The following is an 11,126-nucleotide window of genomic DNA, read 5'->3' on the forward strand; positions in this document are numbered from 1 at the left end:
CAATGATCATTTCACAAGCTCACCACGATAAATAGCATTATCCAAAGCGTTGACAGTGGGAAAAGTACATTATCACACACTGATTACCAAAGACCACAACTCTGACTTAACAGAGCTGCCTGGAGCAAAATGTAGGCCTAGAAGAGCGATAGTGGAGCCTTCCATTAGTGTGAACTTAACTTGAAGGGTATGATGATTAAATACTGTAGGGTGGTGGGGGGACAAATCCTTCTCTGTCCAGTCAGCATGTTGTTATGAAGGTGATCTTGGCCCATTAGACCACTGAAGAGAAGGCATGACCTACACCAGTGTTTTTGGAAGTTATCAAGATTTGACAAGCTATGCTTCTCCTTCTCGGAGTAAGTGCTTCTTAACTAAAACTAGCACTAGAGGGTAGACTAAAATTGGTGTGAGATCATCGGATTTACGAGTAAGTGACATCTCATGGGCCAGTGCCAGTCCACAGTCCAGGGGTTGGGAAACACTTATTGACACCTCTCTAGATGACACATGAGTCATGACTCAGCAAAGAGGGGGGGGAGACATTCTACCTGAGGAATCGGTATAAGGTTGATACAGATTAGGCCTACCTACAAAAGCTTCATGTGGACACTGTTTAATTTTTAATTAATCACTTTGTATTCAGCAAGTCAATAGTAAACAGCATGCACCACGTGTTGTTCTATTTTTGACTCTGGGATTTTCAAAGTAGTTCTTAAACATTGTCTTGCTGATGTTGCAACACAGACTGGCAGAACTTAAGGATCAGGGAGCAAGAGTGTCTTCGATGTGGATAACTTCCAGAGTTGCTCCTTGATAATGCTTTGATCAATCTAAATGCCATCCACAATTCAATTCAGGAAACTTGATACATGCAACTACAGTGGGAAAGGTTAGTCATTTAAGTGGGAAAGGTTAGTCATTTCAGTGGGAAAGGTTAGTCATTTCACTTACTCCAAAAAAGCACGACTAGGCCTACTTGGTCTCAATTCTCAACCTCAAACAAAATGTATTCCTTTGCTAGTCACTCTCCTCCTACTCACTTTCCTAGGCCATAAACTAAAAGGGTTCGAGAACAAAACCAACACAGAGAGCCTCTCAGGCTGCATGGTCCCCTGACCACATCAAAACGCAACATTGTCCAGGGTGTCTGAATTCACCCTGTTAATACCTCAGGGCAAGGAAGACACACCACTCTAAAGACCACAGAAGATTCTAATAACAGTTCTGGTTGGTTAACCCAAAGTCATAGAGCCAAACAGATTCCGAGGTCTCGGTGGCCCAAACACCAGGGTTCATGCCACAAGCGCTGTAATTCCCCTACAGCAGCATCCATCGAGCCATGTGGCTGGCAGTGTCTCTGACTATCACTCCACTCCACTCTCTGACTATCACTCCACTCCTGAGAGCAACACATCTGCCACACTGATCCTCAACACTGGAGCTCCCCAGGGGTGCATGCTCAGTCCCCTCCTGTACTCCCTGTTCACCCACGACTGCATGGCCAGGCATGACTCCAACACCATCATTAAGTTTGCAGACGAGATAACAGTGGTAGGCCTGATCACCGACAAAGACGACACAGCCTATAGGGAGGAGGTCAGAGACCTGGCCGGGTGGTGCCAGAATAACAACCTATCCCTCAACGTAACCAAGACTAAGGAGATGATTGTGGACAACAGGAAAAGGAGCACCGAGCATGCCCCCATTCTCATCGATGGGGCTGTAGTGGAGCAGGTTGAGAGCTTCAAGTTCTTGGTGTCCACATCAACAACAAACTAGAATGGTCCAAACACACCAAGACAGTCGTGAAGAGGGCACGACAAAACCTATTCCCCCTCAGGAAACTAAAAGATTTGGCATGGGTCCTGAGATCCTCAAAAGGTTCAACAGCTGCAACATCGAGAGCATCCTGACCGGTTGCATCACTGCCTGGTATGGCAATTGCTCGGCCTCCGACCGCAAGGCACTTCAGAGGGTAGTGCGTACGGCCCAGTACATCACTGGGGCAAAGCTGCCTGCCTGCCATCAAGGACCTCTACACCAGGCGATGCCAGAGGAAGGCCCTAAAAATTGTCATAGACTGTTCTCTCTACTACCACATGGCAAGTGGTACCGGAGTGCCAAGTCTAGGACAAAAAGGCTTCTCAACAGTTTTTACCCCCAAGCCATAAGACTCCTGAACAAGTAAACAAATGGTTACCCGGACTATTTGCATTGTGTCCCCCCCCCCCCCAACCCCTCTTTTACACTGCTACTACTCTCTGTTTATCTTATATGCACAATCACTTTATCTATACGTTCATGTACATACTACCTCAATTGGCCCGACCAACCAGTGCTCCCGCACATTGGCTAACCGGGCTATCTGCATTGTGTCCCACCACCTGCCAACCCCTCTCTTTATGCTACTGCTAATCTCTGTTAATCATATATGCAAAGTCACTTTAACAATACCTACATGTACATACTACCTTAATAAGCCTGACTAACCGGTGTCTGTATATAGCCTTGCTACTCTTATTTTCAAATGTCTTTTCACTGTTGTTTTATTTATTTTACTTACCTACACACACCTTTTTTTTCTCACTATTGGTTAGAGCCTGAAAGTAAGCATTTCACTACGCCTGTTGTATTCGGGACACGTGACATATGATTTGATTATTTCAAAACGACGCTTCTATTTAAAGCCTGCTCAGAGTCGGTTCTGCCTCTAATTAAGAGACCTGCTTCAGACAGCTTCAGCAGCTCTCGTCTTCTCTCTCTGTTGTTGCTGAAGTATTAGAATTCAAATTCAACCGTCTCCAGGTATTGGTGTGATAACTGACTAGCACTTCAACAAACAGCAGCTTCTCAGGATTTCTGGAAAACTGTCTCCCGTGGACCACGTCAACATTTTAAGGATTAGCCTATTGCCAAACAACATGGTAAAAGACGACAGACCTAACTGTTGAAATGGGAGAGAAATGACAGACACTTGAAGGAGATTAAGATATCTAAAGTTATAAATATCCAAGACTCCCTACTGGGAGAGGCTGAGAGCATCATGAAAGGCACTTCAGTCAATGCTGGCTTAAGTTTACAATATGATGCACCAACCAACTGTCTCATTATCTCGATTTTGTATACTATCCATGAAAATAAAAAGTGTCCGTCATTTTTTTTAGACGCTAGAACCAAGATGTATCCATCCACATTTAGCAGTAGTCAGGGTACTAGACAATGTTAGAGATTTTGGTGTGGGCAATTGCCAATAATTGTGATAGGTCTTCCAAGACCTATCTTTTCCTTGTTGTGATGCACTGGGCTTTTACCTAACCCCTATGGTAATGTGGCTAAAGTGTTTATGCTAGTTTAGTGGATAGAAGGAGGGACAGACCGTGCCTTTAGCTGGCAGAGATGGAGTTTGGAAAGAGAAAGGAAGAGGAAGCAGGAATGAACTACAGGCTGTATGTAGCAAGAGAACTGGATCTCTGTGTGTACGACAGGGGGGATAGGCGCAAAGTGTGTGTGCGTATTTGTGTAGGTGACACACTGACGGTTGTCATATTCAGCTAGGGCTGACAGAAAGTATGAGCAGAGGAAGAGAGTATTGAAGGGACAGATGACAGGGCAGTGGCAGAGAGCATGATAGACAGAAAGAGAAAAGGAGAGGAAGGAAGTGTAGAGAGAGGTTTATTTTGAGGCGTCGCCAGGTTTGATTTAGCAAGCACAAGTGGGATGATCATTACATTACAGTGGACAACATAATCCCTGACGTTGAACGAGGTGGACCATAAAAGTGGCTGGCTGGTGCAGTGTTTGCTTGTGTTTGAGGCTGTGTGAGTGTGTGCATATAACTGATATTCATGCATTTCCCTACTATATCATAATTTCTCCTCTTTGTGTTGCATAACGCAGCATACAGTAGTCCAACATATTACACACTGTATGAGTCTTAAGTGATGCTCTGTTTTGAAAACAGTAATTTGTACTGCGTTAGCCATACAGGATGCAAGTGAAAAGAGGAGACATCCATCGCAAATGGTTACATAATCTTGACATTGGCCGTTTGCCAATGGAGCTGAAGGCTATAGAGCTGTTCTCAGAGCTAATCAGAGTGTATGCGAGTGCAGACGACCCAACAGTTGCAATACAGGTCTAAGCATTGTGAACCAGGCCCTAAAGCACAGTGTATAATGCTGCTGTTACAGCAGTACAAAGGAGAGATTCTTGGACAGGTGACAGACTGGCTGACTGTTACTAAGTCTGTTTCTTCAACAACATCAGGTTTGCTTTTAGGAGTGACCCTGTGTGAGAAGAGAGGGGCTGACACGACACACAGTTTCAGGCTTACAGATGAGTTGCATGAGTTTCAACGGCCTCCCAACCTGACTTCGTTGTGGAGTATGGAGATAGGAATAACAAAGAGGCTGCACCTGGACTCCACCAGAAGTAGACCCAACCTGCATCATCCCACAAACCTACTCACATCATATTCTCCCAACACTACCCCCACTTCCTAATCTGATATTCAGTAGTTGGATGACATGCCACTTCCTCAGATTGTATTATTTCTTTCTGGCAGCTGCCTAAGCAGTTTCAACACGCAAATGTAAGACCTCGTTCCTCTTCTCTTATGATGACGAGGGAGGGCCATACACATCTGGGAAGAACTCTAGCCTTTCCTCAGAATCAAATCAAATTTTATTTGTCACGTGCCAAATACAACAATCATCACTGTGAATGTTTAAAATGTTACCATTATTTAACTAGGCAAGTCATTTAAGAACATATTCTTACTTTCAATGACGGCCTAGGAACAGTGGGTTAACTGCCTTGTTCAGAGGCAGAACGACAGATTTAAAAAATATATAGATTTTTTAACATTGTCAGCTCAGGGATTTGATCTTGCAACCTTTCAGTTACAAGTTCAACGTTCTAACCACCAGGCTACCTGCCACTCCACTAAAATGCTTACTTCCAAGGCCTTAACTAACAATGCAGTTCAAGAAAGAGCTAATAAAATATTCAATAAATAAACTAAAGTGAAGAAAAAAAATGTATTAAAAAAACTAAAACAATCAAAGTAACAAGAAATGTATATAACAATAACGAGGCTACCGGGTCAATGTGTGGGGGTACAGGTTAGTTGAGGTAATTTGTAAAGTGACTATGCATAGATAATAAACAGCAAGGAGCAGCAGCATAAAAACAAAGTGTAGACAGTCTAATTAATTGTTCAGCAGTCTTATGGTTTGGGGGTAGAATCTGTTAAGGAGCCTTTTGGTCCTCGACTTGGCGGTCTGGTACCGCTTGCCATGCGGTAGCAGAGAGAACAGTATGACTTGGGTGACTGGAGTCTGACAATTTGTTGGTCCTTCCTCTGACACCGCCATACGCACTACCCTCTGTAGTGCCTTACGGTCAGATGCTGAGCAGTTGCCATACTAGGCAGTGATGCAACCGGTCAGGATGCTCTCGATGGTGCAGCTGTAAAACTTTGAGGATCTGGGGACCCATGTCAAATCTTTTCAGTCTTCTTCACAACTGTCTTGGTGTGTTTGGACCATGATAGCTTGTTGGTGATGTGGATACTAAGGGAATTGAAGCTCTCAACCCGCTCCACTTCAGTCCCGTCAATGTGAATGGGGGCCTGTTCGGCCCTCCTATTCCTATAGTCCGGGAGCTCCTTTGTCTTGCTCACATTGAGAAAGAGGTTGTTGACCTGGCACCACACTGCCAGGTTTCTGATCTCCTCCCTATAGGCTATCTCATCGTTGTCAGAGATCAGGCCTACCACTGTTGTATCGTCAGCAAACGTGATGGTGTTGGAGTCGTGTTTGGCCACGCAGTTGTGGGTGAACAGGGAGTACAGGAAGGGACTAAGCACGCATCCCTGAGGGGCCCCAGTGTTGAATCAGCGTGGCAGATGTGTTGTTGCCTACCCTTACCACCTGGGGGCAGCCCGTCAGGAATTTCAGGATCAAGAGGGAGGTGTTTAATCCCAGGGTCCTTAGCTTAGTGATGACATTTGTGGGAACTATGGTGTTGAACGCTGAGCTGTAGTCAATGAAGAGCATTCTCACATAGGTGTTCCTTTTGTCCAGGAGGGAAATGGCAGTGCAGAGTGCAATTGAGATTGCGTCATCTGTGGATTTGTTGGGGCAGTATGCGAATAGGAGTGGGTCTAGGGTTTCTGGCATGATTGTGTTGATATGAGCCATGACCTGTCTTTCAAAGCATTTCATGGCTACTGATGTGAGTGCTACGGGGCAGCAATAATTTAGGCAGGTTACCTTTGCTTTCTTGGGTACAGGGACTATGGTGGTCTGTTTGAAACATGTAGGAATTACAGACAGTTTACCTGTATAAAGGACTGGCTCACATCAGCTACGGAGAGTGTGATCATACAGTCGTCTGGAACAGCTGGTGCTCTCATGCATGCTTCAGTGTTGCTTGCCTCGAAGTGAGCATAAAAGGTATTTAGCTCGTCTGGTAGGCTCGCGTCACTGCTCACGGCTGGGTTTCCATTTGTAATCATTAAGAGTTTAAGACTTCCGACAAGCGTCAGAGCCGGTGTAGTATGATTACATTTTAGTCCAGTATTGACGCTTTGCCTGTTTGATGGTTTGTCTGAGGGCATAGCGGGATTAGCGTCCGGATTAGTGTCCTGCTCATTGATAGCAGCAGCTCTAGCCTTTAGCTCGGTGTGGATGTTGCCTGTAATCCATGGCTTCTGGTTTGGAGATGTATGTACGGTCACTGCTGGGACGACGTCGTCGATGCACTGATTGATGAAGCAGGTGACTGAGGTGGTATACTCCTCAATGCTAATGGATGAACCCCGAAACATATTCCAGTCTGTGCTAGCAAAACAGCCCTGTAGCGTAGCATCCGCGTCATCTGACCACTTCCGTATTGAGCGAGTAACTGGTACTTCCTGCTTTAGTTTTTGCTTGTAAGCAGGAATCAGGAGGATATAATTATGGTCAGGTTTTCCAAATGGAGGGCGAGGGAGAATCTGTGTGACACTGGGTCATAAAGCAAGGGTCAGTGGTTTGATAAACTTGGTGAGGAATGATGCCAAATTTCACTATTGAGATGAAATATGACTGCTGGCTGGTACGATGACATCATACTGACACCCTCCCTGTATTAGCCAACTGAACATGTCTCAAGACAAACCCTGGTTCCTCCTTCTAAACATTCTGTTTCCACTTCATTGTTATGACATTCGACATGGACCATTATATTTTGCATTAACTTACAGGCTTTTATGTAAATGTAGCACTAATGTGAAAGGTTAAGCAGAAACATACGCAATCCCCATTGCACAAAGCATAGCCTTCCTCTGCAATGAGATATGATGTGAAAGGGAACTGGGAGTCCTGGGAGGTAGTGTAAGCACTAAAGGTGGAAGGCTGAGGAGAGTAGGTAAGAAGTGAGGCACAGACTGTTGGAGACTAGGCTCTAACACTTCATGATCAGACTATACTTTGAGCATTCAGATTCTATTCAGAAATTGAAAAATCATAATTCAAAGTAAAAAGCAAACTTCAATTCTGGAATTGGAATTTCTTGACTGAATTTAAATGTAATTGACCCCCAACACTAGTGGGCAGAAAGTTATAAACACTGACAATGTGTTGCTTTGAGGTGCCTTTCTTCAAGAAACATTCTCCAGCTGTAACAAACCCCTAACAAGAGGTGACAGGTCCCAGGTGTGATCACAATCTCAGGTATCATGCAGACAGACTACTGTCTACTGACATGAGGAGGAGTCGTCTGTGAAAGAACACTGGAGAGCCATGGAGAGGTATAGGTAGGCCTAAATGAGGACTGAGAGTACCCTCCGGAAACTATGTCCCAAATTCTACTACTGGGCTACATTGAGTGCTTTAGATGCATGGGGGTTTTGAGAAAGTTGTCACTAAGCCTTATGGGTTTTGTGACGATGGGTGGAAACATAGTCAGTAGACTTTTAGTTGTGTCACAAAAATACTTCCCCAAAGAAACACATTATCCTGCATGACCTTGTTCATAAATGTATAGGTAAACTTGTGTTACAAAGTCGTTAGAGGCTATTCTTTATGAAGATCCCAAACTAGGTAGAGGAATTAAGATGGTACTGTACCAAATGCGTTTTGCTAAATCAATGCTGATTAATTAGTTGGCGCATGGTTAATCTAACCTTACACTAGTGGAAAATGAGTGACGAAGATATGGAACAATCAACAATGCAAGCCTCCGTTGTCTATGCAGAGTTGCAGCTAAGTAGGCCAGCCAGCAGCAAATAGCAGTTGCAATATTACTAATTTCATGTCAGGTAGGCTCAGTTCCTCTACTACTTAGAATAGCTAATCTCCATTTTAGAAATTAGTGTAAAGAAACGTATCGTCTGGACCATCTGTCCAAACCTGTGCCCACAACATCTAGATACATTTAGACAGGGTGCTTCTCTATGCGAGCTCAGTACACCACAACAAAGTAGGCCCACACATCTACAGCTTATTTTCCCCTACATGAAAATCTAAGTGTGTCAAGTTGAAATCGTATTTATTATATTTTGTCTGGAATGGAGTAATCTGTAAGGAATGAAAGGGCAAGAATAGATGGTGAGGATTACTGACAGCATGTCGAAATTGAGCTCAGGGGCGGCAGGTAGCCTAGTGGTAAGAGCGTTGGGCCAGTAACCAAAAGGTTGCTAGATTGAATCCCTGAACTGACAAGGTAAAAATCTGTCGTTCTGCCCCTGAACAAGGCAGTTAACCCACTGTTCCTAGGCCGTCATTGTAAATAAGAATGTGTTCTTAACTGCCATGCCTAGTTAAATGAAGGTTAAATAAAATAAAAATATATGTGCAAATTGTTATTTTAACAACAGGGGTTTGTAACACAGCAATGTTTAAACATCAGGAACAGATAGTGAGACCATGCCATGAGACCGACACTATACACTGAGTGTACAAAACATTCCATGACATAGACTGACCAGGTGAAAGCTATGATGTCACTTGTTAAATCCACTTCAATCAATGTAGATGAAGGAGAGGAGACAGATTAAAGAATAATTTTTAAGCCTTGAGACATGGACATCATATTCCTTGTTCAAATACACTATACTTAGTTAGGTTTTAGAATCATAAAGCAACTGTTGAATTTTTTTGATACTGTCTGTGTATACCACTTGAATAAAGACGAAAAATGTACTATTTTTGTCAACTCCGTAAAACAAATTCCATCAGAATGCCTGAATATCTGATAGAATGGTTGTTTTGAATAGGGTATTTTCAAATGAATAATTTTCTATATTTTACAAATTTATTTTTTTAAATGTTCCAAAAAGTTAAGATTAACAAGTGTCTTGAGTATCTGTTGTCAACTCCGTCAATGATTGAAGTCAATATTTTTCCTGGTCAATATTCTGAATAAATATTGCTCGAACCTTAAGGGGCCCACGAAACTGCGCTACGCAACTAGTATTCCCAAATCGTCGTGGAATATGAGGAATATGAGGATTTATGTATGCTGAATACTCAAGAAGAAACACGATAAATAGACATAATGCATTTTCATAATCCACAAAGTACCATGAATGGACAACACAGTATATGAGATGGCAAATGTAGAGAAATGCGTTCCAATGCAAAACGTGATGCACGCGCAGTACAACGTGAAATTGATTAATGTCCGCGCTGGCAACATATTTTAACATTTTGGACTAGGGGCAGGGATCACCAGGCGATGTAGTATACCTACCAACCTTTAATTGCTTTACAATCCATATACATGTACCATATACATTTGGGTCAATGCTTGGTACCACTCATTGGATCACGACAATAGCCTAACGTTACACCCAGAAATAGCCTGCCTGACGTTATACACTAACGTTACTGTTGTATCGCTTCGCACATTAGCCGGTTAGCGCAGCACTACGGCCACAGATACGTTCGTATAATGGCTAACAACTATTATTGTGGGTTTCGAATAAAACAAATCGAGAGGGGATTTGGGTTTGAGTTGTCACCGCTGGCGCACCATACCTGAATTGTGTGACATTAATCCAAAGCAGTTGCAAGCATTAGCTAGCTAACGTTACTTAGCCTCCTAGCTAGCTAACAAAATATTGTGGGGACACTACCACTATTTAACTAGCAATCTATTTACCTTGTAATCCTTGCTGGCAGTTCCGATTGCTCACTTTGGATATCATCCTGCTTAGGTCATATTTAGACATTTAGCGTCCATGTTGGAGGTCGTGTGTACCATGGAGTCGGTTTCTAATTAGAGCCAGTGTAGATGTCTGTCGTATCAGTCCGCTTCTTGCTGGCTGGTCGGGAGGTTAGCTGCCAACAGCTCCTGCGGTCGAGATGGGAAACTAAAACACTGTCGTACTTCCAGTGACACAGACCGATAGAGCTCTCAGAACACAGACACTTGCGCTACTATTTCACTAATACATACAAACTAGTTATTAATTTGTGAAACTCCCTGCAGTCTATTGTTATGCATTTAAAAACATGTTTGCTGTGGTAATATTCATTATAAAACTAAAAGGAAAGGAAATTGCGAGAGTAAAAACAATTTGGTGGACACCCGCGTGCATGCAGCTGTCACTGTACTGGAGACCAGTGAATCTGTTATGACAACGCGGATAATATTACAATATAAAACCAGCCCTTGACAGGATTTTTTATATGCTTTATTTTTTGTAAAATAATGTGAAAGGTACAAATATTTTCTTGTTAGGTTTAAGATGCACAGTGGTTTAGGAACATTATTTACAACATCGATGGGTTCCCTGGATATTACAAGTTTAAAATAAACATTTAAAATGTAATTACTCTGAAAACGCAAAATACATGTGGTTTTGACCCTAAACATGAAGCAAAAACGTTAACTACAACCGTAGAATTCACTGAACAATAACACATCAATTAATATGGCCATCTGACTGATCCCTATCACACATAGCTTCACTGTACAACAGCAACCCCTACTGGCAATGTTATTGCCGTGCATGGTCTTCAACTACAACGTTACTGCATAACACAGATCCTGAGAGATTAATGAAGTTGTTAGCGCAGCCTCCTTGTAGTCTTAAAAATCGGGAATTAAGCCTCAGGTTCATTCAGCCGTTC

The 11,126-nt window shown here is 43.0% G+C and overlaps 1 protein-coding gene across 2 annotated transcripts in view; it reads right to left on the reverse strand.

The window, feature by feature from the left end:
• The window catches only part of LOC110513430 (DENN domain-containing protein 4B), a 35,903-nt gene extending 25,343 nt beyond the window's left edge, over window positions 1-10,560 (reverse strand). For both annotated transcript variants that reach the window (XM_021593278.2, XM_021593273.2), the window contains exon 1: window positions 10,153-10,560. The gene's annotated coding sequence lies outside the window, so the exon portion shown is untranslated. The remainder of the gene's footprint in view (window positions 1-10,152) is intronic.
• Window positions 10,561-11,126: the final 566 nt, after the last annotated feature.

Source organism: Oncorhynchus mykiss, chromosome 3 (genome assembly GCF_013265735.2).
Source record: "Oncorhynchus mykiss isolate Arlee chromosome 3, USDA_OmykA_1.1, whole genome shotgun sequence".
Classification (NCBI taxonomy): Eukaryota; Metazoa; Chordata; class Actinopteri; order Salmoniformes; family Salmonidae; genus Oncorhynchus; species Oncorhynchus mykiss.